This window comes from Pangasianodon hypophthalmus, chromosome 13, assembly GCF_027358585.1.
Source record: "Pangasianodon hypophthalmus isolate fPanHyp1 chromosome 13, fPanHyp1.pri, whole genome shotgun sequence".
NCBI classification, from domain to species: domain Eukaryota; kingdom Metazoa; phylum Chordata; class Actinopteri; order Siluriformes; family Pangasiidae; genus Pangasianodon; species Pangasianodon hypophthalmus.
This window is the reverse complement of record NC_069722.1, coordinates 15,976,547-16,003,878: the sequence shown is the minus strand read 5'-3', so window position 1 is coordinate 16,003,878 and position 27,332 is coordinate 15,976,547. Positions and strand designations below refer to the sequence as shown.

Genomic DNA, 27,332 nt, shown 5'->3' with positions numbered 1-27,332 from the left:
TGAAACATACATTTACTATGACATATTGCTATTTGATCAGATATTTTACCTGGAAATCAAGTTTCGAGTTTATCCAGACAATTAGAAATAAGGTGTAAATGGGTTAACCTCTTAGTGGTGCGGCGTGGAGGAAGCTATCAAGGTTAAACTGTGTAGCCTAAGTGTTTCAAATGCGGTTGACGAAGTCATATGTACTAGGCAGGGGTCATTAATTACACAGCTTTGACTGCTCTGAGAAGTCAATGAGGTCAAAACATCAAGTTAATGAGGACAAAACCCACTAATGTTTAACATGAAACAGCAACAAGAATACCAACCAACGTTTTCCATTTTAATTGAATTCAGTTTGTTTCCAGCCTGGCCTTCCTGCCCTTCCAGCTTTGAACCGTGGTGGTTTTAAGTGTGGTATTTCCCACAGCAAGTTCCAGAATCTTCAAGGAAATAGACATGCTGGCCCAGTGCTGCCCTTTCACTTGGCGAGCCAACATGGCAATTCAATTCCAAGTTTCCTGGCTGCTGTTTATGAAACAATTGCCAGATGAATAGCAAATAGCAAAAAGACATGGCCAGCGAAAGGAAGGGAGGAAAACTGAGCAGGTGTCTACATGTACAACATATATCTACTCTGGTGTTCTCACATAGGAAGTCAAAACCACATTTCTGCATTTTTTGGCACTCATATATGTTGGATCCCATAAACACCCAAGTGCTTGGTTAGTAATTGCTGCAATCTAATCCTCCACTCTTGCTAAACCCATCATTGAGCCTGGATCTTGAGACCACATGTGGAAACATTTGTGTCCAGCCTTGCTGAATGGAACCCTGTGTTATAGATAACTTTCAACATGGGGACATCTCTCTGTCTGAAGCTGTAATGAGTCTTATAGAACCAAGATCACCCTAAAAACCTTTTTCCGCTCTCATGTAAGTGGTGTTATTTTCCTCTTAAGGACCCCACCTCTGATCCAGCCATGTTTATAATTCTCAAATAGATTTGTGTCATGATCACCCTTAAAGACCTTCTTCTGCTTGAGCTTCTGAACAATTTATGGGGCTTGTTTTATGACCAATTTTCTTTTTCTCCAAGTCAAATTGATTTAGTTTTCCTTTGTTTACATTATTGCTGATGTAAATATGAATTTGATAAATGTTATGCCATTTCTACTTTTTTTTTTGAAAATTATTATTCATTGTATTATTAGTGTTCTGGTCAGTCCACTCATGACTGAGGTTAGGTTATTTTGAGGGATAGAAAAGCAATAACAATAAAAGAATTCAGAATATTGTTACTGGCACACTGTTAGTGAAAGGGAAGAAGGCGCGCACATTTAAGGACTGTTTACTTTTTTCTAAAACCCATTAGTGTGGTTTTATGATCATTCTGATTGCATACAGTAGGTGTATTATCTGTGCAAACAGAGTCAAGTTGCATAAGTGGGAATAAATATACTTTAATGGTTCTTAAAGAATACAGAGTAGTAAAAATAAGTAGGAAAATACTTATGTGACATTAAAAGCTATTCAAAATAAGTTTCAAAAATTATTTTGTTAAATGTCATCTGGTTCAGTCCGTATTAATGAGTATAATGATCTTAGAATTCTGACCTTAACTAATCACTTAAGGGACAACAAACATGCAAGACAAGAGGAAAAAAACCTTCACAGCAGCATAGTGCCTGAGGAATGCAAGCCAGGAATGCTGTTGAGTTACCATAAAGGGGTTTAGATGGCTGAAAACAATGTCTTTGTGTTTTCATCCAGGGTTCTAGTCACGCAACTCTATGCACGGAAATCTCCAACAACTTTTCAACCTGGACACACAAGCAAGCAATCAAGTACCTGCAATTGACAGAATCGCGTGCAATTCAGGTACCCCTGGATTGTACTGGAAAAGTGCCAGGAAAGGTGGTTTCAAAAAGAAGTAGTGGATCTAGGAATGGAATAATTTCCAGACTTACTTGAATAACAGAAGGAAACACTACGAACACAATAACATAAACATTTCAATAGCCTATAAATATGTGATTGGTTTCTTAAAAACAGACCACATTCCTGGTTAAAGCTTGTCTGTAAACAACTTACTAACTAGTCTTCTTTACCACAGCTGAATATTTTGCATCTTTCACATCTTTACACCACGTTCTTGATAAACCCAGTGAAGTACTGTGTGTACCTATAATGGCATTCATTCCAAAGACATCTGCTCAGCAAAGTGAATTTCCCCAGAAATCCTGACTTCATTAAATGCCATTTTACTAATTTCCTGTTTGGAATCTGTTCGAAAACACATGCACTAAAAATCCAACAAAGAACCAGTCTCAATTCAAATGGTCCATAAGTCCACAATTACATCTGTATATGGAATAAATTATCTTGGGGGAATGAGGCTGGATACTGGAAATTGAAGAAGTAATTGGAAGAAGTAAATTATGCCTTGATTTCTTTAGTAAATTTAGCTAGTAAATTCAAGAAGAAAAAAAAAAAAAACTTCTCAGACTGAAGTAGCATCACTAACAATTTAGCAGTTACAACTTTTAAAGCCATATCAACCTAATGCATACCAAAGCCATATCAATCTTTGTTTTTTAACTAAATATTAAGATTAGGGTAGGGGTGGTGGTGGGGGTTTGGACACTGACTCTCTTGTGTTAAAAATCCAATCCTGATGTCCTGCGTGAAAGACCAATAAGCAGTGACAGCCATGCTGATTTGTCATCTGCCATGTTTGTATTGATGAAGTCAATACAATTTGTGTTGTATGAAGTCACATACAGTATGCTCATGAGAAATATTGAGACATCCAAGGTTCTGTGAGTCAGGTACATTGGTTGAAACACTGATTGGTGAGAATCTGAACGTGGGTGGTGTTTTATTCTGGGCATATCTTTAATGTGGGAGTTTGATGTCTGAAGCTTAATTCAGGACAAAAGCCAGTGAAAGCTGTTATTACATCTGGACTATGTCACATTTTCAACAGGGGAGACGATTGAATAATCTTGTAGTGTGACCCAGGCATAAGATAGATGAAAACATGTCCACATAGCTAGATTTCTAATCTTGGTGGCTCAGTGGATCACATTGCTGACTCATCCTGACCATGACTTACTGTCTGTGTGGAGTTTGGTGTGTTGTTATCTGTGTTTGTGTGGGTTTCCTCTGGGTTTTTTCAGTTTCCGCCCACTGTGGATTAGCTATGCTAAATTGCCTGTAGGTCTGAGTGAGTGTGTTAATATGTGTGTGGATGGTGCCCTGTGATGGACTGGCATCCTTTCTGGGCTAGATTTTCCCGTCTCGCACCCACAGCACCCACGGGATTTGCTCTGGAATCACTCTGACCCTGAACTGAATGAATGGCTTTCTAATCTTTAGTTAATTTCCAAAACAGTGAGCAGGCACTCACTAGGATTCTCCATCTCTTATATTGGGGATTTACCTTCCTATCAAGATCAGCTGTAACCCAAAACTTTGAAACTTTGAAAAAGCTGGTAAATACTCCCTCAATGAGCAGGAACAGAAATGATTCATTAGGTATGGCAGCATTTTACAGACTTTATGCAAATTCATCCCTTAAAAAAAATCCCTTCCAGTTTAGGCAATGCCCACTTCCAGTTTAGATGCAGATATTTGAAGCACTAGACAGACATAGGCTACGTTTACATGCACATCAAATTCCATCGATATTCGGGTTTCAGCCATATTCTGAATATGATGTTTATATGCGTAGAGCCATCAGAATATTCCTGTATATACGGTTATGTTTAAACGGTAAGTATGTAAATAGTAATTGGAATATTGCCAAAATTCTGATTAATATTGGAATATTTATGTGTATGTAAACGTACCCACTGATACAGATATGACAGAATGACAATAAAGCAACTTGACTTGATTTGAGATACAGATAGTGGCATTGTGTTACACTCCTACTGTGCAGAAGTGTTGCGACTTGCTGTAATACTGGTTGCTGTTGTTTTTTTTAATCAACGTTTTTTGGACAAACGCAGGTCAACTGAAATCCAATTCTTGGGCTGATGTGTGTTCCCAGTCTGCTCCTGATGGCAGCTCTGTCACTGAATCCCCCATGTAACTCAGGATTACAGCTCCACTCGCCTTTACTTCACCAGGATGTGTTATACAGGGCATCTTCAGGACTCCAGTTCCGGGAATCCACTCCTCTTTTTTCTCACGCTGTGCTTCAGACTTTCAGATTCCTGAAATAAAAAAGCGCGCCTGGAGGTGAGTAAGACGAGTGAGGTAAGAGAAACAAGCAGAGCATTCATGAGAAGGTGATTCAAAGCGCCGACGCTGTTCTCTCTCACTCTTACGACAGCTGATAATTATCTTCCTCAGCAGTGTTTAGGCGAGAGGCTCACACGCTATGGCCCCCCGCGGCGATCATTAAGCGTCACACAGCTACTTGCTCAGTCAACACTACATATATATATTATATATATACATACACACACACACACACGCGTATATATATATATATATATATATATATATATATATATATATAGAGAGAGAGAGAGAGAGAGAGAGAGAGAGAGAGAGAGAGAAATAGTAATATTGAGTAATTAGGGTAATATTTTGCATCATTTTTTATAGTGTTTTACACACACACACACAAAAACATAGATAGATAGATAGATAGTAATATTTGGGTAATATTTTGCATCACTTTTTATTGTTCTTTACACACACACACACACATATAGATAGATAGATAGATAGATAGATAGATAGATGGATAGTAATATTGAGTAATTGGGTAATATTTTGCATAATTTTTTATAGTGTTTATAGTATATATAGTATATATAATTGGGTAATATTTTGCATCACTTTTTATTAAAAAAATAAAATAAAATCTATTATATAGATACAAGTCAACAATCTAGATTAATTCGTTTACTCTTGATCATTTCCACGTGTTCCTAGTGAGTGAGTGAGAAACTCCCACAGAAACTCCATTACCCGGCATGCTGTGTGCGCGTGAGTCAGGTGAACTTGGCAGATGGCTTCACGTGCAGCAGAGTGTAATGAGTGGGATTTCCTGAGCGCTGCATTGGAGCGCAGGAGGAACTAGAGGCAGAGTCGAGGCTGCGTCCTGTACATCTGTCACACCGGAGCTGAAGGAGTCCTAGCCAACAGCGCCTGGAGTTTCCTTCCAGGGCTACAGCCTTGGGCGAAGTTTGGTACAAAACCTGCGCGAAGTTTATTACCATTTCGGGGATTTAATTCATTTTTTGTGTCCGTTCAATGGATATTTCTCATAGTTTTACAGCCGGATGCAGTGTGCACGTGGAGGATTTTGCTCTTCGTTTCCACAATCCTGCATTTATGTAATGGGTTTTTTGGAGGAGTTTGACTTGGAGGATGGTTTTAGTGTGTGTTCTCGCTTGGCTTGCTGTTCATTCCTGGAGATAAAGCAGCCTATGTGGAGGAGCCATACTGTGGTGTGCGCGCGCGCCCCGGCAGACGGCTGGCTCTGTGCAGGGATTGAACACCGGGATGTCCATGCGTGGCCCGGAGACCGACACAAGCACGCGCTCAGTCTGGATTTCCCTTGCTCTCTCGGCTGATTTAGGAATTTCTTTTGGAAATGGGCTTATGGATGATACCATGGTTGATCACTGAAGAAGTGATGCGCCTTTCAAACTTACCTCTGCCTGACTAAACCAATGTCTGCTTGTCAGAGATAAAAAGCAGCAGCAGCAGCAGGTACAGTGTCAGTGTCTCACACTTCTATAACTTTCCAGCTAATTATATCTACTGCATATACTTTATTTCATATTTCATAGTTTTCCATGAGCAGTGTGATTGTGGAAGCTACCCAGGGAGCAACAGCCATGAAGTCTTTTTTTTACTGTTTATTGCTTTAAGTTACAGTCTCTTTTAAAAAGAAGATGCACATAAATTCACCTGCTGGAAAAGATTGTGCTCTCATACCGTTACTCCCACTTCAATGAGTCAGTAAAACAGCGCCTACCAAGGGCAGCTAGCTTTTAAAACACTTGTGTGGTTGTGGGTTCAGTGTGTGAATGCTATTTAAGTATGGCTAATATTGTGTGTTTGGTCTACTTTCCATATCCAAATAAACTAATGAATGCATAGTCTGTTTTAACCAAGCTGCACCAGTTTGCCACATGCACTCTCTTTAAAATCTTTTTACATTTTTATCAAAAAAAAAAAAAAAAAAAACCTTGTACATCACTGACAGCATCGAAGACTTGTCATAGGACAGCCGAAAGGATACTGGATAAAAACTGTCAGAAACTTGTTTACTACTGAGAGGGTAGTGTTTTTAATAGAGGAAGCAGGTCTGTCATAACTAATGACTTTGTATATACTGGTGTGATTAAAGGTTTAATTGACATTCTGTTAAACCTGATACCATGTGCACAGTGACACCACTCAGGTGTGACTAAAGTAACATGATGTGGTTTCTACTGATACATGAGACAGAAGTCACCCATTTATGCTGCCAATTTGTCAAAGGGTGGACAGGGAGCTGTAAAAGCTGACCCTTGTTAAGGCCAGAGCAAGGCCGTTCGGTCAAAGCAACATTTCTGGGCAGGGTGGAATGGGTTCGTCATAGCGATGGTCTCATAGCTGGAGTAGATCGTGCACAGTGTATTTTGGAATAAGGGAAACAATGATGGAACTGTTTGTGTTGGCAAAACTGCTGCTTTTGTTGGATAGCAAGTGTTCTCACAAGAACAAGATCTGTACAAATGTTCTGCTCGTAGAAACCCCACCCTGCCCACCCAGATCTCTTAAGAGCACACCATTAGACCTCTTTCCTCCCAGCTAAAAGGATTTAGGGGTTGAGGAGTGGGAATGGCCCACACCCACTCTATTCTCCACCAGAACAATGCAGTAGAATAGCCTCCTGAAGACAGGCAAGCTGTCACAGGGAAGCCTGCTGTTTGCAAATGGCTGAGTGGGTGTAAATATATATACTTCAGTTGATTTGTTTTTCCTCGCAGAATAAATGCATATCACCAAATTAGTACATTGTTTAAGAGTAATAAGAGGTTTGCTGCTAATGTTGTTGCTAATGAATGTGAAAAAGGTGATGCTAGTTTTCTGCAAAGGCAATGTACTAACTGGTTCTAAGTAATGTTTATTATTTCTGACAGCTTTTGCCAAGTTTTTTTTCGTGATGCCTTTACTTTACAATTGGCATGAACCTTCTAGCCATACGCAGGTGAGGGATCACAGTAAACACCTCTGCCCTCAGGATTCCACTCGTGCCATTTGGAAAAGCAGGAATGCTAGGGAACTGGACGTGACTAAGACAGGAAAGGACATGTCTTAAGACCCTGACTTCTTTTAAGATTCTGCCTCTCCTTCTCCCTTCTGTACCCCCACCATTGTCAACACCGTGGACAGAGACCCCACTATGTGGCTGTATAAAGAACAGGGCAATCTTACCTCCTTTATGTACCCCCCTCATTAAAATCCTTTTTGAACAAGACCCCCTTTCTCCACTGAAGAGGGACTCTCTGTCCAATGCCAAATGACTCTCACGGCGGGTATTGATGGTGGGACACTTGCTTGAACAAAAGGAGCTGAAGTGTCAAATAAACTTGGTCAAAGCCCCCCTGACATTAGAATTCCTTTATCAGCTGCCCCCAGGGCGAGACAAAGACCGATTTTGTGTCCACCAACAAGCATTGATAAAACACCGAGCCCTTTTTGTAACCCCTCTCCCCACACTCAACTCGATAGGTTCTCATCTTCCTCATTCTCTTGTGACACTTTCAACTGGAAAGTGGGAAGTGTGTGTAGAGGGTGCAGGAATGCATGTCAGCCGTGTTTTGAAGGAACATCTGTGCTGAGTTCTAGGGTTATGCTGCAGTAGGTTCTTTAAGGTTTCAAACTCAAAGACCTTTGGGTAAAAAATGTTCCTGAGATGTAATTTTGTGGTGGTTTGGGTGGATAAGTGGTCTGTAAAGGTCTGAAAAGGGTCTAGTGGAGGGCAGTGGTCATGCTAAAGAACTCTGCTGTGGTGTTATGTGATACAGCTGTGGTAAGCCACAGTGGAGTTATGTATTAGGACTCTGACATGCTTCCAGTGCTGTTTCCCTGGCCACCAAAAATTACATACTCAATCCACCAGCAGCTGTTTGCACTCACAGCTCTTCATTAACTTAATTTAAACTGGAACCACTGTTTAAAAACAATTAATATTGTTTATAGATGTAATTGTGTCTTTAGAAAGAGCCAAAGTAAATAATTGAAATGGATGCTCTGAAACAAAACATATACAGGAATAATAAGCAAAGACATGCAATTTTGCTTGAGTTCTTGTTACATCCTAGAGTTCTTGGTATATCTTACAATGCAATGCAATTGTGGCAGACAAGGCAGACATTCAAACTAAAGTTCTGGTGTCAACAATATTTCCTTTCTAGAAATGTTGATAATAGAAAGGGACTAAGTAATAGTGAAGACAAAAGCAAACATCTGTGTAGTGTCTTGGCTAAGGAGAAACCTGAGAGAGATTATTAGGGCTTGACACCTCAGGCTGTGCTTGTTTTGTGGCTTGTTTTGTTTGGTACATTTTTGTGTAATTGGTTATCCTCCCATTTTCTTTTTGTAATATACCCAACTAATTTAACTAGCTACAATTTTGACTGTGCCTTTCTGTTTTTGGCCAGGCCTACTTATCTCTATCCAAGTTAACTATATACGTAGATAGAAAATAATAACGCATGTCTTGTTGTGTTTAGCTGAACGTATCATTTTCTTGGATGTAGCTTGGAAATAATTGCTGTAGGTGCAGACTTTAGAACCAGTCAAGGAATTTCCATTGAGTAGGCGTTACAGAGTGTTTTGATCTGGTATCAGGTGTTGATGGATGGGGCAGGATTGTGTGGAGTGGTTGGACTACTGTGGTGGCGGATTTTGGAACTGCTAACAGTGGCTTTAATAGTCTACTACGTCACTAGCATGCAGCTTGTGTGATAATGTCTTGCCTAAATTATTTGGATCTATAATTGCTTGCAAGAAGTTTACTACACACCCTTGCCATCAGTTGTCGAACCTGATAGTGTAGCCATTGCCATAATGTTGCACAGTGCAAGACTGTTTGCCAGTAAGTCATTAGAAGTTCAGCTTGGGTGACATCTTCAGATGATTTGGCTTAGCTTACTGACGGGTGTAAAGTATCCAGTAGATCAAGAAAATACAGAATGGAAATCAAAGCAGCTCAGACCCTCATTATATAAAGCTTCACAACATCTCAGCTTTTCAGGCATCCAGGTTTCCCCTGAATGCATCAGATAGTAAAGGTGCATCTTGTCAGATGTAGGACACCCTCCTATTTTGGGTGGTGGGCCATTCCCAGCACAGCAGTGGCAGTGACATGGTGATGGTATTTTAATATCATCCATTATTTTAATGTGAGGTTCAGGTTCAGAAGTATGATGAGACAGTTTGTGAGCAAAAAATAACAACTATCAGGTGTCATGTAGTCATTAACTGATGGGCTATACAGTAGCTTATAGCCTCAAACTGTAATTTCCCAGCAAAGTCACTGTGCTTGATGTACTCGTACAAGTGTCACACTAAAATGCCACTGCCGTGTCACTGTAACGGCTGTGCTGACAATGGTCCATCATCCAAATTATAACCTAATATTATAATGTCCATGCCAATTAACATAATAATGTCCACAGCAATGTATTATATATGGTAGGTGTATAGGATGCCACTGTGTTAGTGTTAGTGTTTGTGTGTAATTGAAACATATTCTCATTTATATTAAATTATATTAATATTTATTCTTTTCACCTGAGTATTCAGGAACTCTTAAGAGGTCATCCATGACTTCCTGTTTCACACAGAAGCCAAAATCTTTCGGTCATTCTTCATCATGGGAAAGATTAGAGGACACTGAAATGAAATGAGACTAAATTAGACAGTGGCTCTAAAATAGCTAAAATGTCCATATCCACTGTTAGGGCAGTGATTAAAGGCAATGATTAAAACATTTAAAACAACTTGAGCTAGAATGAAGGATGAGGATGGTTAGAGAGGCAAGTGATGAGGATATGCAGAGAGGCAAAAATCTACATCAGTTAATGGTTAGAGTTTTCTCATATGCTCAGGGTGCAATTAAGCTAATTATGCACACAGTCATTTTTATAACATTTTACCCAACTTTTCCAAGAGTGCCAATAATTCTGTATATGTATATGGGCAGCATGGAGGCAAATATATATAGATGGATGGATAAATGGATAGATGGATGTTATCTTGCGTTTACCCGTTCACTCCTACCCTGTTTGCTCTGACTGTCTCTCTGTTTCTCTTGTGTGTGTTTAGAATGGCACTAAAGTTTGTCTGAGCAGGAGAGTTGTCATTTATTAGGGTGTAGAAACAATAAGGAGCTTGTCTCCAGGGTAGTAGGGCCTGAGACGGGGGTGGAGGGGTGGAATTTAGGTGGCAGAGTGGCCGAGCCTGAGATTGGGCAGCGTCCGACCAAGAACAAGCGCCTGTCTGACGGAGGCAACTGCTGACCCTTCCTGAGGAAAATGGCACCTTTGTTCAGAGTTGTATGTGTTTGTGGCTGGTGTGTGGGAACATGCTTGCCTGTGTATGTGTGTGTGTGTGTGTGTGTGTGTGTGTGTGTGTGTGTGTGTGTGTGTGTGTGTGTGTGTGTGTGTGTGTGTGTGAATGACAGTCTACAGGAGGGTAATGCCAGGAGAGTTAGGAAAACGTTTGTTCTGGCTCTTTAGTGCAGTATTATACGAAGTAAGGTCTAAATAATTTCTGTGTGTGTTTTATGATTAATATGTCTCACAGTACATACAAAATATGAGTAATATTGCTTTCACAAGACATTTGTTTTGTGTCCTCATCAATGTGTGTATTATGGGAAAGGCTATCTGGGTTATCGGTATAAAAGAAACTGGCAGCTCCTTACCACACGCTTGTCAGAAATCTTATGTTATTTGGCTTCCTGGTGCTAAGCAATGATGTCAACACTCCTGTTTTAAAAATAGCTTTTACTGCCACAGTCATTGCTCTCATTTGCAAATCATCACTCAATACTGCAGAATTTCAGATGAAGCTTACAAAGATTACTCAATTTTGTCACAACTTGGTATTGACCATTGCTGCATGCCTTGTCTAGAGACAAATCTCTCTCTCTCTCTCTCTCTCACTTTCATTCTTGTTCTAACAATGCTCTGAGTCACGGAAATACAGAAACAAAAATGAGCCTTTCTTACATAGGAGCATGTGAGGCGGGATCTGCGTGACTAGTCTTAAAGGAATTGTAGGCCCTGATAAGAGCTGAGTGCAGCAGCCTGATTTGTCTCTGAAATGAAAAAAGATTACTGCAGGGATTAGCAAGTCTATTAGTTAGCAGTTCTGTCATAATTTGTTGGTCTGCTGTTGTCACTGCTCTTTATGGTCCCACTTTGTGGTAGGTAAATATCAAGAGGATTGTACAGCATATTAAGTGGCTTTGGATAATCTCCAGGACAATTATGATTGTTATTAATGACTCATAGCACCCTGCCTGCTCTTGTTGTTTCTGTCTCTTTCTGTCCCTGTCATACACGCACACACACACACACACACAAAACACACACACTCACAGAGTCAGTGTGGAGGTTGTTTGGTCACTGCTCAAACACAGTTTTGACCAATTTATATAGATAGCGTTAGGATAGGATAGCACAGGATACTCATGGTGGAATAATTTCTTACAATTGCTTTTAAAATTTATCCATCACCCATAAGCTGATTCTCTTCTATCATACAACTGCTACTAATCTGGGAGGGGGAAGACTAACAGATGCCTGCTCCATAGCATGAAGCCATCACATCTTTAGAACTGCTGCCTGTGTAACAGCATAGGATAGCTCAACTTGAAGAAGAGACCTGTACTGTATGCATGAGCTAATGGAAACCTGGCCATACTTCCTAGCCGACCCTGGGCATAGATAATTGCACCACCCAGAAGCCCTTACTTAATTTTTGTCCATTTTGTCCATTGCATACCTGACCATACCTGAGTCAGTAATGACATATTTGGTTAAACCCTATGGTCTCTGATGTCCTTGATAATATATCAGAAATGAATTAAAATTAGGTTAGGAAATTATCTAGGGTTGGGGTTTAGGTGCGAAAAGCAACAGCTAGCATTTCAGTTTGTGTGATTTCTATCCTCCTTCTTTTTCCTGCCTTTATGCATCATGTGTTTCCACAGGTCAATGGAAGTACCTCAGGTGTGTGTTGATGTTCTACCTTCCTGCGTGTTATGTACTACCAGCATGATGCGGGAGGATATTTTGGATATTCACTGTATGTCAGCATGCTAGGAGGACACATCTGGCTCAGGTTACTTACTTGCCTGTCAGTAGTTTTTTTCCCCTTTCTTTTCCTTTTTTCCATGAAGGGCAGCTCTTCTGAGAAGAATGTAATTCCATTAAAGATCATGCCACCTGATTTACAACAGCTCCCTCTGGTGTGTTTAGTACAGAGCTTTCCTTAGGGCAGATCTGGAGTAAATGTCTTCTGCTTCCTCAGAAATTGCTTATTTGTCTCTGTTGGGAAGTTTGAGTCCTTTGGCTCTTTGGGCAACTTCAAAGTGCAAATTTAAATGATTTTCAATTCATTAGCTAGTCAGTGTTTAGTGGTACTTTATACAGCTAATGCTTCAGCAACTGTAGTGCAAGTATAATCTCTTTCTGTGGTGTTTGCTGCCACCATGTGGATAACCAAAGGCTCTGCTTCTGGACTGCAGGAATCTGTTCCACCACAAGGTGTTGCTGTTTTACGAATTTTCATCACTTTTCCTTCTTTTACTCTTGATGAATTGCGGCAGCAGGAACAGAGTGATAGTGTGTTAGATAAATAAGACATTCACATTACAGGCTTAGAATAATATTTAATTCAGTTATTCACAAAACACTGATGATCTGAAATTGGGATAAACGATGACCCATATTACCTGATATCTTATAGTCCTTGAATCCCCTGACATACATATATATATTCATAATTCGTATAAAGGTTTTATTGTAATTCCAGGCAGAAACCACATGTTTACAAATGACCTGCTGACTGAAAATGCTAAATAAACACAAACATTCAGCTTTCTTATGGATTACCACAGGGAGAATGTGGCAGAAGCTTTGATTATTTTTCACTACACAGCTGTTTCCTGGTTGATCGAATGCATTTTTGCTTGATTTCATAGAGCAGTTGTAGAGAGAATTACATAGAATTTATTTTCCGGGCTGTATGTTGTATAGAACATGTCCAAACACAGACAGTTTCTCTCAATTAATTATTTTTTCTTAACCCAGTTTTATTAATTATTGCTTATTTAGATGTCATCGTTTCTTTTTTTTTTTTCGTCCAGACACTAAGAATTGTATGCTTTGTATGTAAGAGTTCCTGTCAGTTAATTATAAATTATTATTTTTTTGTCCTGGGTTTATTATTAAGGTGTTAATCATTATTTCCTTCTTTAAATTTAAACCCATGACCCATTTTCTAGCTCTTTCCTATAACATAACAGCTGCCACTCAGCTTCCTCAGAGACATATGAAGCCATCCACTGCATCTTTTTGAACTGCTGCTGCTATGTCCCAGCTGGACACGCTTGGAGGAAAACTGCCCTCTTCCGCATACATGAGCTCACTAATGCCCACAACTGGCTACATGTAGAGTTGATTTATTAATCGCTTCCAGTTATGCTCTCCCAATTGCCCTCGCTTGGATTCCTGGCCCTAAACCAGCTGTTGTGGCATCATCAGGATGCAGACCCGCAAACTCGTGATAGGGTGAAGGCTTTTCCGCTGAGCTATTCATTATTTCTTGATCAGGTTGTTTTACGCAGTGGCTTGTATGAAAACATGTTTGCAGACGTTTAGTACTTTAGAGTTAGACAAGGTTCTAAAAGATGATGATCTGAACATTATTATTATTATTTTTTTTTCATTATTATTCTGTTTCTGATGTCTTCTGACTCGTATAACATAACAAACGCCACCACTACCATAAAAGCAGACAATAGATACTACAAATCTACCTTATCCATACTGTACATAAGACTTACATACCCTTCTTTGTCCATCTTTTTCCTCTCTTTGGATTAGCTATGCTACATTGCACCTAGCTATGGATATGTATGTTGTTCTAATTTATTCAGTAGTCTAATTGAAAACTAAACTAATTCTAAATTTGAGTATATAATATTAACCACTTAGACTACCAAATTATTATTTAATTTATCTTAAGGCATGTTCCTATTATAGTATAAAATCTTGTGGGTAGAATATATGGTCCTGAGAGTGAGGAATGTGAATCTGGACACGTCAGTGGTTCCTGTATGTTTAAGGGGGCTAAAAGCTGTTGTTTAGCCATTATGCTACAAGTTCCATTCTTATGTAGTGGAGAAGCAAAAGCACTGATGGTTTACTCACATAGAGGTTGTGGTAAGAACATCAGAAGTGAGGTTTCGGTCACAAATCTTTGCAGGTGGCTTGTTTTTGTTTATGTGTCAATCATCATTTGATCATTAGACTCTAATTCACATCTCATGTGTAGGAAACAGCAGCTTGGAACTGTTTGTTTTATCCATGTGTTTTGTTTTTATCCAACGCTTCTGGAACGTGATAGCTGACACTGTCTTCCTAAGCTTAGCTTGGGAAGCTAATATACTTTGCCACCAGCAGATGGTGGTGTTCTCCTCCTTATCAGAGCTGTGCAACCAGGCTTCTTCTCCCTTGCTGTAGAAACCTGTTGAAACACAGCAAAAAGCATTGGGTGTGTGAGCTGCTCATCATGTAGATTGGACTTTAAGATAAAGTAAGTGTCCATAATGCTTTTACTTGTTAGAATGCCTTTCAAGTTTCAAGTTTATTTGTCATATATACAAGTGTCAGTGACAATGTGCATTGAAATGCTTTTTGTGAGCCTTAGGCAGTCTACAGCAGTACAATAATAACAACAGAAATAAATAATAAAGGGGCAAGCAAGACAGAAATTTAAGAGACAAAAATGTAGAATAATGATTACAACAGATACACAATACAATACAATAACAATAAAAAGAAAAAAAAAAAAAAAAAAGAGAAAAAAAGTAGAGGTAGTCTACTTGTTAATGTTAATGGAATTGTTACTTGATATGTTAATGGAAATCAAGAATGTGAATGCCTTAATGTAGAGGTTCCTGACCCCCCTGCTCCTGGAGTACCCCATGTCCTGCACATTTTAGTGTTTTCCCTGCTTCAGATAATTAACAGCCCTTCCTGAGGTGCTCCAGGAACAGGATTGGGAACCTGTGCCTTAATGTAGTGGCCTCACAGTCAGCAGGTGGCACTGTGGCTTCACGTAAGTGCACTATGTATGCAAAGGTTCAAGGGGCTTGAAAGCAGAGTCCCCGCTCTCGCTCTATAGAGTAATAGTTGTAGATTGGTGGTATTATCTCCATATTGCCAACTCATCTGCCTTTGAAGATCAAAGAGGCATGCCCGGCTCTTTAGAGTACCGCCACAGATAACCTTAATTTGAACTTCAATAAAGTCAACCATGTGCGTCGTGCATCTGCTGGCCTCAGCCCACCATCAACGACCGACATCATCTGCCATTATACAACCTTTATGTATGCAGCTTCATTGAAACTCTTTCATATCTGAGCTGTGTGCCGTTTTTGACTTGGTGAAACTTTTGTAATGCAACCTTGTATTTGAGAAAGGTGCTAAATAAATTAAATATTACAAAGCCTAAATTTGAGATATTGAAGAAGACTTTGTAAACAGCCAAAATTGACACTTGGGGTCGATGTTTTCTGGTCTCAAAAAGCCTAGGTAATGACTGGTAAGGTTTTGTTCATTCCACGATTGAAAGCAAAGACATGCAGAAACTTGGCTAATGGCGGGCTCTCAGTTGGAACGCTGCCATTTCTTGCGTTGAATTCTTGGGAGGGGCAGATTGAGATTGGGTGACAATAATAACCTGGGCCTAAAAAAAAAATGCTTGCTGCTGTTGCAGGTGTGGTACTGGACTTTGGTGTGAAAGTGTGTGTGTGAGAGTGATTGAGAACATGGGTATGAGTGATCGCATAAATACCAACATAATGCGCTTATAACACCAATGCAAATGGCATTAAGTTTGACACCAGTAGGTTTGAACGTATAACTGTGGTCATTTGAAAAACTACTAAACCGATAAGATGTTTTTCCTTGACATTAATGTTTAACTCTGCTGCACTTTCCCCCCCAGTGTGCCTGCTTCTTCACCATCTTTGCCTCTTGTCTTTGAATCTCTTTTCAACTGAAACTCAAACTCTGGCGATCATATGAATCTCTTGGGACAGAAGCATAATGGAGAGGAACTCATTTTCATTTCAGGAGGCCACTGTAAGTAAACACCAAAAATGGCTCTTTGAGCTCTTTACATACTTGAACAGAGACCAAACTTGCTTTCAACAAATCAGATTTGGTGTGACTTAAAACGCTGAGTTATTCAGGTTCCTGCCTTTGGGGATTATAGGACGAGAAAGAGAGAGGGAGGGAAAGAAAGAAAGAAAGAAAAAAGTTCTCATGAGGTTTTGCTGCATGCCTTGAGTTCTGCAAGCAAATCCTGCTATAAGTGTTACAGTAGGCGTGGGCATGCCAACCGTGCCAAGTATCAGTAGGGGTATGGCAACAAAAATGTCCCAGTGGACCAATCACAGCTCAGAATGTTTTGCTCGGGTGGAATGGAGCCGATCTGGGCATGAAATCTCTCGATTGAAATCTTATCACTTAATTACTCTCCAATCTGAAAGCAAATACATTCTAGAGCAGTAGGTAAAGTTTGTTCCCATTTGAGTTTGCTTTCTCTTCTGCTCTCCACTGTGTCTTTGCAGAATTTCTGCGATGAAGGAAGAAATTACTGTACTAATTCCCATACACACATTTAGATTATTAAAGAGATTAACACTCATTTAAGGATTTAATGCCATCCATCACTGTAACTACTTGCTTCATTTTAAGTAGGCCAGAATCCTTTTTTTTTTTTTTTTTTTTTTTTTCCTCAAAAAAAAAATCTGGGCCTAACTACTGGGCAAGTTAGTACATTTACAGCAGGATGGCACTGTTTGCGGAAGCACAGAAAGTGTGCGTGTGTGTGTGTGTGTTAAGGTGTGACTGCAGTTTTAGTAGATCTCTTTGCATTTCTGGTTAATCTTTAAACAGAGTCAGATGCTAAAGATTGCAATAGTTATTACTATGCATGCTTGAGTTACTAACATATTCTTGTAGTAGTATGGCAAAATAGATTGCATAAGATTTTATAGAATTCATAGATTAAAGCTGAATTTCCAGAATAGCACAGAATTGTGATTTTTTTTTTTTAAATTTCCCCCTCAAAAATCTTGACTGTAATCATATTTTGTTATTGTGACATTGATCCAATAAGCATCCATTCAACTTTGTAAGCAGGAAGTTACTTTTTCCTCACAGCCTTTTTTTTAACCATTAAAAGTTTTTGTTCCGTAACATGCTCTAGCTATGGGGTTAATGCATTTTGCAGCTTCTCTTTAATGCAAGCATTAGTAGTATGACCAGCTAGGAAAATGCTTTCTCACAGTTTCTTTTGGATGCCTAATTGTAGTAGCGCTCCGTCTGGTGAACCTTTAAGTATCCTCTCATGCTATAACTAGGTTTATTTTATTTCGGTTTAGTCCTACATGCTCCTGTAATGTGAAACAGTAAGAAAGACATTAGAAGGTAAAAGTAAATCCAGATCCAAAAACAGAATAAACTGAAATTTGAAAAAAAGAAAAGAAAAATATATAGTGCCTCAATAAAGGATTAGGGGATTTGTGTTATAATTTTAAAGACACTCATCCAAGCAGCTTCATCTGAGAGAGTGAATGGAGAAATTAGCACAAGCCTTACCTTGAAACCTTATCTTGACTTTTTAATGTGAGAATTCCATGACCTGTAGTCTGGAAAATTTCCACATTCATAATGTACTTGACAGTAGAGGTATGTGAATGTACGAGATTCCTGTAACCATCAGATTCAGTGTCATGCACTGCCCCATGCTTCCTTTTTTTTTTTTTTTTTTTTTTTTGTAATACCCGTTCTGCCGAGCAGTAAAGCCTAGACGAGAGACATTTTCCCTCAATCTTTTCAGTCTCAGTTGTCAAAAAGAGTGTGTAGGTTAGACAAATGTATACACCTTAAACAGAAGCGGACTCGGAAAAGGACAGGAGTAAAGAACTTTGCTGCTGTGTTATTTTTTTTTTCTCCCCTGCAATCAAAAACAAAATTTTCACACATGCAATCCCTCAAATTCTCTTTTAAAACCTCTTGTACTACAGTTAGCTGATAGTTTATACTCACAAGCAGTATCATATTCAGGCTTCCATTTTGTTTTTTTTTAATGCATTTCACTGTCTTTAAAAATAATGAAGCAGCTCTGAATGTTGACTAGTAAGAAATGGGTGTGATGTTTCACTGAGTTTCCGATAACACCCATTCAAATAAGTCGAGGGATTTCATGCAATGTGCATTTAATGACACTGACATTAACACTCTGACGACAATCTCTTGCTAATTTACAGCCAGAGCTACTTAAAGCCTGATTAAAAATTTTGAGACACTTGTTCAACATAATCCAATATTAACTCAAATTAAAAATGTGTACATGAGTGTATATGTAATTGACATATACAAGATTCTGACAGAGACATGGTGCAAGCTCCCAATGCCAGTGTGTTTTTCCCGGCTATCTTTAAATGCTGTTGGCATTAGAGATTGAAATGTGTGTCAAATGTCAAACATAAAATCAAATCAAATCATTTTGATTCACTATTATGAGACAGTTATAATTTAAAGAAACTGTGAATTAGTAAATAGTTTTATTCTCTAAAGTGGCAGAAACAGGCTTTCGTAGTCCCGGCTAATGGATAATTGAAAAGCCAGATTCTTGGAAATGTAGACTAATATCCAGCAAAATAGATTTGTCGGAATACAGGTAGAGAAAATGGTCCAGTAAAAACTAGACTTGCCTAGACTTCATTTTCCATTTTATTTTTTGGGAAGTCAAGAAGGCCAAATCTGAAACTGCTACTACACTTGTCCACTTAAATAAGTCCAGACTACTTCACATGTGCAGCCCGTGATGTATGCTAAAACAATTTTTTTGTCTCCTGCGTGTGCACACACACATACACGCCATATAAATGCACACATTGCTTTGCTCAGGTTAATGGAGTTCTGTCAGGAACAAGCGGCTCTTTTATGGGAGTCTTTTAGCAGGCGTGGCTGCTGTTTCAGCGAGGCAGTTTTAAGAGTCTTATTCCCCCATACACACACACACACACACACACACACACACATCACATCGCTCTTCTAACCAAACCTCCTTTAAGAGTCTTCAATAACATTTCCTCTCCCTCTCACTGAGTTTGGCAGCAGACACAGAACGTGGTTTCTCGTCATGAAAATCGCTATTGCAACAGCACATTCGGCATGAGAAACTATCCCTAGCTAATTAAGTTATATAACTTCAACATCAACCCATGAATTGGCACCTGACCCTGGCACTTGAGGAAAACCTCAGGACTCGAAAACTTGGTTTGGTGCAGACCATCTGTTAGAGCATCTGAGTTAATGGCAATACCATTTGTTGGACTGGCCAGCTATGGATTGCTTGGATGTACAGTCTAGAAGCAATGAGCAAAAGCCCTGTGGAATAAGAATTGAACATCTTTAGACTCTGGCTCTCTGGGCACCTGGGATTTTAGGTTCTTGCCCGTCAAGTAAGAGCCAGTCTAAAGATTATCATTTCAAGTTTTGAAGGTTGGCGAAAGTGAGGTTGCAGGTAGAGTTCCCAGTCCACTCCAGGTCCAGAACAGTGGCGTCATGGCTGGACAGGACTGGCAGCAAACTGGCATTGAGAGCTTGCACCATGTCTCTGTCAGAATCTTAACCTTGACTAATGTGGACATTCGGAAAAAGCGAGCGGCTCAAACAAGAACAATTTCGGGCAACTTATCGACTTTTAACGATGCTTGTAAGTGATCACCATTCCCTCCACCCCTGCAGTGTCTCCATCCTCCATGGCAACACCAAGTTGGAAGAGGTGGGAAGGGCAAGCCAATAAAGTGCACATGGTTCTGATTGAAAAAGAGAGGGAGATAGAGGGAGAGGGAGGCAGGGCGATTTGTAAAGTCTCACTCCAGTAGTAAAGGCTGGTTTTCTGCCCTGCTCTATGTGTATAGAAACCAGAAGGGGTCATTTTCCCTGCTTCGTGTGCATGCAGTTGTTGTTTCAGTCTTAATAGTGTTTATGGAATTTGAGCTATTTTTATTGGAAATTTTTTACTGGACATGTTTGTGGAAGACTATACTGTCCAATCTGAGCATTGTATTTTACTACGTTCCCTTTGAAAAACTTTATTGTCCAGTTCCATTTTATGCTCAGGTCTGACTTTTCTGTCTTGACAGTTTGGGTTTTGTATATGACCCATACTAGGGGTGTGCGTGGATATGAAGTTTTTAAAACCCGCTCCCGCCCACTTCCAAAGGAATTCTGGGCAATCCCACTCCCTCCTGCAGAAAGTTTGACCAACCCCACCTACTCTGTTATTTATGTTTGTACCCACACACAATATTTTCTAATGAACTTATTTATTTCTATTTCCCAAAATATAAGAAAACTAGTCATTATACTAGTGACCTTGATCAGAATTAAGCATTTACTGAAGATACTGTGTATGAATGAAAACAGTAAATGAATAGTGCAACTCCATGAGAGCAATATGCTACGTCCAGTGCTCTCCTTTGTTAATGAACATGGCTATTATTTGTCTTGCGACTTCATATCTAACTGCCAGCTCGACTTCCTATCTTCCAACTCCCACCCATATGTACATAGATATTTACAAGTTCCCACAACTTTTATTGTTGGGTCCCACTGAATCCCAGTGCTTATGCACAGCTCCAATCCACACCTATCATTAGTGTGAAAATATTTCTGCCCTAAACAGTTTCATGAACAGTAATAATCAATATAATTGTTTTGATCAGAATCAAAAGATTATGAAAATCTGTCTTTATAATTAGCTTATCAGTTAATATATGGGAGAAATTCCATATATTCTAAATTTTAACTGATATCTACATTTAACTGATTTATTCTAAAAAAAAAAAAAAATCTAAAAATAAACTTATGAAAAATATATATTTACCAAAACCACGTCATAATTATTAGCACCCCTGTATTTAGTACTTTGTGCAGCTTCCCTTTGCCGACATCTTATCCTATAATGCTTGATCATTAACCAGATTTATGCCTACTATAATTAATTTCATAATCATGACCAGCCTTGTTTCTTCCTGATTAAGATGAGCTTTGTATGGTGAGCTGTTTTTGCTATGCTGACAGATGTGAATGAAGAGTGCAATGTTACGTGCAAGTGTAGTTCTAATCAAACATGTGAAAGGGCTTAAATGTGTATTAAAAATAAATAGGGAAAGGTTATGAGGGCAGGTGATGCTATCCATAAGTCTCTGAAGACACAATGATATATTAAACAGCAAAAAGTGAAAGTTGCTAATATTTCAGGCAGGGTCCCTTGGCACAGGTCTTATGCAGAGCCATAAAATTTGACATTTGGCCCTAGCATAAAAGCTCAGCAGATATAAAATAAAATCGCTTTGCAATGTCTGGTTCTCCGTATCATTAAGCCATAAACTGTTGTATTGACCTAGTTTGCCAAGATACAATCAAAGCAATGCAGCAAAGGATGAATCGAGATGGTCTGGCTGACATGCCTTCATAAAATTTCATTAGAGCTTCTGTAATTCTCTGTACTTCTGCTTCTCAAAATTCACAAACACACACACACACACACACACACACACACTCTTTTACTGCTAAGTCTAACCAAACCTCCTACACAGTGCTGTGGCAAAGTCTATGACAGCACTGCATAATTTGTGGATGATCTGTGGGTGTGTGTGTTTACTCTTTGCTAGCTAGCTAATAAATGTGATGGAACTGGAATCGTTTGTGCTTTTGTCAGGTTTGCCGGGTTTGCTTTTACCGTATTGATCAGAGCAAGGAATATTCTACAAGGAAGGTTCTACATTCATTTGTTGTTCCCATATTTGGGAACCACTTTTCTTTCAATCTCATGTTTACCAGTGACATGATGACATTATTTAATAGGTATTATTTGATTAGGTATATGTTTCCTGCTAAAATATTTCAACAGCTTTCCTGAGGAAAGTCCCGCGTCCTGTTTTTGATTAATGGCTACTGTATTCACTGAACAGTATTCACTGAAATTGTTTTTCCTTTGTGTCTGTGCCTTTGTGGTGGGACAAGACACTGGCCCCAGACTGAGACGTGTTCATAAATAAACGTGCCACTGGCTTTGCCCCACAACGATGGCTGCTGTGTGTTTATGTTCCAGTCCAGCAGAGGCCCCTGTGTCCATCTGTGCTTTCTCTCACACTAGATTTCTCTCTCTTTCTCCACCTCTCTCTTTCTGTTCCTTGCTTCAGGTGTGTTCGACATGTGTTTGTGGGTACCTCTATAAGCCAGATGTTTGGAGGTCTGGATGAAGCACAGCATCCGAATCAGGCTCTTGGTGTACTCCAACCCTCTCTGTTTTTCCCTCTTCCTCTTTTTCTTTCCGTTCCTCTCTCTCTCTCTCTCTCTCTCTCTCTCTCTCTCTCTCTCTCTCTTTTTTTCTCTCACTTACTGTATGCATGTGTGTGGTCATGGACTGCTTCCACTGTCTGACTCCAGTTCTCCCAGAAGCTAATTGTGTGGTTGTAATCTGTGGTCTGAGATTACTCTTCAAGCCATCACTGCCTACTTTCGATCATCAGTGTGAAAGAACAGGCACAAATTTCTAATCAACAAACAATACAAAGTGTGCCTTTTGGCTTCAACTGTTGTCTCTGCTCCATCATATTGCCTGTTGTCTACAGGCCGAGTGCTTGTCCAAGCAGGCAAGAATGAAGCAGGAGCTTCTTTTTTTTTTCTTTTTTTTTTCCAGTGTGGTCTTTTCTTTTACATCTTTATAATTATAAAAGGAGCCCAGTCATTAAAACTAATGAACATTCATCAACATAAAATCACATCTTTTGTCACATGTTAGAAGACTAAAAAAAGAAGAATTTTCTGTGTTTGTTTGAATCTAGTCTGATTTGTGAAGCACCTTGGAATTGTAAAATAACACAAGCTTCACACAGGCCTTTACTGGCTTTGTTGTAAATATAATAAGACCCATGAATACCCTGTGGAGATCTTTTACAGGCTGTCCTAAGGTATGGGTGGTCTTCGTATTAATGCTTTGAGAGGTAGGCAAAAAGTCATTTCTGTTTAGATGTCAATGATCCAAAAACGATCCCTGCGGAATTTAGCTTTACAATACTGTTTCCAGAATATAGCATTTAGAACTATTTGTCACAAGTCTTGTATGGTTTTTAGTATACAAAACATTTGCAGGCTAGTTCATCATTTCCTGCTTGGTTGAAATGAAATATTCTGATTTTCTCTGATCAAGACATCTGCCTAGCAAATGTGAGCAGGGGCTCCTTCCCTCTGCCACTATCTGAAATATCTCATGTTTTCAAATGTTAAACTTTCTTGACATCCTTAATAAGTTGTTTTTATTTTTGAAAAAAAAAAAAAAAAGGTGAAGAGTTGGCTTCGCTGCTCATAAAGGCAGCAGGAGGCTCCCTTTGTGGCAGTAGAGCCAGCTGATTCAGCGCTTCCCTTGTTTACACTGAGGCTAGCGTTAGCGAAACCCAATGCAGCTAGCATAAACTAGTTCCGCTGTAGCGTCTGCTATCTCCCCATTTGTCATCATAGAACAAGTTTTACTAAACTGATGTGCATAAAGTGTGTTTAAAGCTTGTGTTTGATTTATCTATGTTTATAAAGGCAATGCTAATTTGTGATGGCTACGTTTTAAGGAGATTGAGTTAGTAGCTTCAGTCTGGAGCTCTGTGGTAAAACAAAAAGCAAGGCCTTGAAATCTGAGGCAACATGGACAGATGTCTAATACATTGCTAGCCAAGTGTGCTTTTCTCACACAGTAAATGTCTGATTTTGATCAAGGTTTTGGATAGCTACATGCTAAAGTGAGATGGACGTAAGCCTGATCAATTCATTTTGTGATTAGATACTGACTCTCAGGTTGTCTGTGATCTTCCTGCTCTGTTACCTTGTCAAAACTGAGCACTTACACACTCTGTACAAATGACAGTGAGCAAAAATGACCTAATAAAACTACATTTAAATGACCTAATAAAACTACATTTCTGAATTAATCAGCAATTATTGGCTTTATAAAGACAGTGCTAATTTGCACTAGTGAAGTTTTATGATGAATGAGTTATTAACTTCAGTCTGGAGATTTGTGTTTTAAAAAAAAAAAAAAAAAAAGAGCAAGGCCTGGGCGACATTTCTGACCCTTTCAAGGAAATCTATAAGCAGCTTTTGTCTCTTAATGCATGATAAAAAGAAAACCAAGCGATTTTGTTGAACGTTCCTGAGGGCTGTTTTGCCCCTGGGTTCCAAACAGGTGCTGGATTGGCCCGGAGTAGACTGGTCCCCGCTGTGATGTGTCACTGGAGTGTGTGTATGCGTGTTTTGTGCAGGATAACAGAGCTGGTGAATGGCATATTAAACTGTGTGTGCTCCCCCTGCAGAGCCCTTTGTATTACATAAAGACTTCCGAACAGCTCTGGCATTGTTGTCAGAAGGAAAGGGCTCTTTCTTCTGATGCTGGCGGTTTTGAATATGATACACGCATACGGAAAGTGTGGTCAAATAAACAGTGTGTTGGGTTACCCTGTCTGTACCAAATTGTCAGAATGGACGGGGCTCAACTTACATCTTCTTCCCCCTCCTACTTACTGGAATTTCCCCTGAAATGGAGCCATTTCTACTGTTTTATACTAATTAGATATTGTGCTTTATACCCTAATGGTGCCCTTGTTTGAGGTGTACAACCTCCTGTACGACTAAGATTTAATTGATATGGAGAAGACAATGATGTAATGAATGTAATTATATGTTTGAGATAACAGGGTTGAAAGATTGAAAGAGAGTTTGAAAAAAAAGGAAATCTTAAATTATACCTTGAGTAATTGTGCATAATTGGTTTTGATTACTTTTTTTTTCTTTACTCCCGTTTTACAAAGATGCACTTACCTGCGGTCTATTGGTTTGCTCTAAGGAAAAAAAAAAAAAAGTAGAGCCTCAAATTACAAAACTTAGGTCACGGCCTTTAATGGAGACAGAAATCTGTAATGTGAGGAGCAGCATATCACACCACACCTAAAGATCCAGCACACCACACATGAAGATCCAGAACACCTTTTGTTTTGCCAAAAACCTATTGCTCACTTACCTTGCTGCTGAGTCAGTGTATATCAAGGCTATTCCAAATTCAGATTAGCCTTTTTGTTTTTCATACTCTGTTTTGTGCAGTTGTTAATAAGAATTTGCACATTGCAGGGTGATTGAACAGGACATAATTGCGTCCTCTGCTTTGGGGTACGTGTGGCCAAGCATGTGCACGTGTGCATGGAGGCGTTATAAATGAACTTTAGGCAGTAGAGGAGGAAGTCCAGGTTCTCTCTGCAGGGTTCTTCCTGCACTTGGGCTCTTGGGAAAGACTCTCTGAGAGTGCCAGCTAAGGCAGGGTTTGTCTTGGAACATGCTCAAAGGCTCTTTCCCTTTCCTCATCTCACATCTGAAGGGGTATTTATGTCCAGATGACAGGAAGGTAATTCGTCTGATGTGTCCAAGTCCATCTTGCAGTCCCTCAAACAGTCCATGTCCTGTTGCACTAGCCCATCATTAAGTGGTCTTAAAGGAATCTGGTCTTTTAAAAGAATGTGTTTGGCCAGAGCATGGATGAGGCATGGTTAAACCGGGCATAACTGTTCAAGGGAAGTGGTAGGTGAGTGGTTAAGATGTTGGACTTCTGATCGGGAGGTTGAGAGTTCAAATCCCAGCACCACCAAGCTTGAGCAAGGCCCTTAACCCTCAGCTGCTCAGTTGCATAAATGAGATAATTGTAAATGTAAAAGTTGTTTGTGAATTCACATAAATATGGGTTCTAGTGGTTGATGGTCTAGTGTGCATTAATAAAGTGTCTGTCACAGGTTAAGATACCTGGACCACATGGCATTGGCCTGCAGCCTCATGCCTATGGCCGATATTCAGTATAACTTCACTCTTGCTCATGCAATGTTGCTTAAATATTCTTTTGGAACAGTAGTGGTCATATTAGGTACACTAGATGTTAGTATGATTCAAGCATAATGTTTGGACTGAGTTTTAAGTCTGTAAGGTGGTGTTAAGGAGCAGAATCGGGTGCCAAAGAAGACATGGAAAACATTACTTTAAATCCCACTGTGAAGCAATACTGAAATAAAAGTCTTCAAGCCTGCACCAAGTATCTGCAGGCAACCTAAGTATTTTGGGTTCTACTGTCAGTAGGTCTTTGGAATGATTATCATGCCCATGCTGCTCTGAAGTTTGGGATTTTGGGTGATCTTGAAATTCTTTCTGTGTACAAAACAAAAATTTGAGGCCCTGGGAGCCACATTTTGTGGCACAGAGGTAATGGAGAGGCAAGGTGGGGAGAACCAGGTGCTGGGGAATGTAATTGGTGTATTACAGTAAAGGAATTTAAGATTAGGTTAATCTTAGTCCACACCCCCCCTGCCCGCTTGAAGGCTTCAAGCAAGCCTGCTCTGTCTTGTTTAAAGACACAAAGCAATGAAAAGTAGACTGAGTTAATGGTTGTTTGCTTCCAGGCTTCAACACAACCCACTTAAGAATTAAATTCGCTTGGGGATTAGATTTGCTCTGCTGCTACTGAGGTATGTGTAAATCAGATGGTGCGGTGCAGTATGCCAGGTTTACTGATAGAGGTTTTTTTTTTTTTTGGTTTTTGTGAACTGTCCACTTCAGATAATGCTGCTTACAGGAAAGGCACTCAAACGCATTGCACAATGCACATGTCTGATCCAACAGGTTTGCAGAATTTTTTTTTTTTTTTTTTTTTTAAACCATGACCTAGTATGAGCTCATCCCTACAGCTAACATGAACAGTAGAGAACAATTAACCAAATCCACCAACAAAAATGTCTTACACCATGTCAGTAGGTTGCATAAAGCCAGTAACCAATCAGTAATGTAGCATTAACCATAAGGTCAGTTGTTAGCCAAACTCGGAGCTTGTCGTTTGTGTTTCATATCTAAGCAGAACACAACACTGCCACTCTCACGTTCCAGGATAACTTTAAGGTGCTTAGGGCAAAATCT

General features: G+C 39.5%; 1 long non-coding RNA gene across 4 annotated transcripts in view; it reads left to right on the top strand.

Moving 5' to 3' along the window:
* The first annotated feature begins 4,952 nt into the window (after positions 1-4,952).
* The window catches only part of LOC128319805 (uncharacterized), a 70,901-nt gene continuing 48,521 nt past the window's right edge, over positions 4,953-27,332 (top strand). Inside the window, exons 1-2 of one of the 4 annotated variants that reach the window (XR_008303273.1) lie at positions 4,953-5,724; positions 5,805-16,394. This is a non-coding gene — a long non-coding RNA (uncharacterized LOC128319805). Of the gene's footprint in view, positions 16,395-27,332 lie in introns of all 4 variants that reach the window. The other 3 variants (XR_008303272.1, XR_008303270.1, XR_008303271.1) reach the window with 3 other exon arrangements.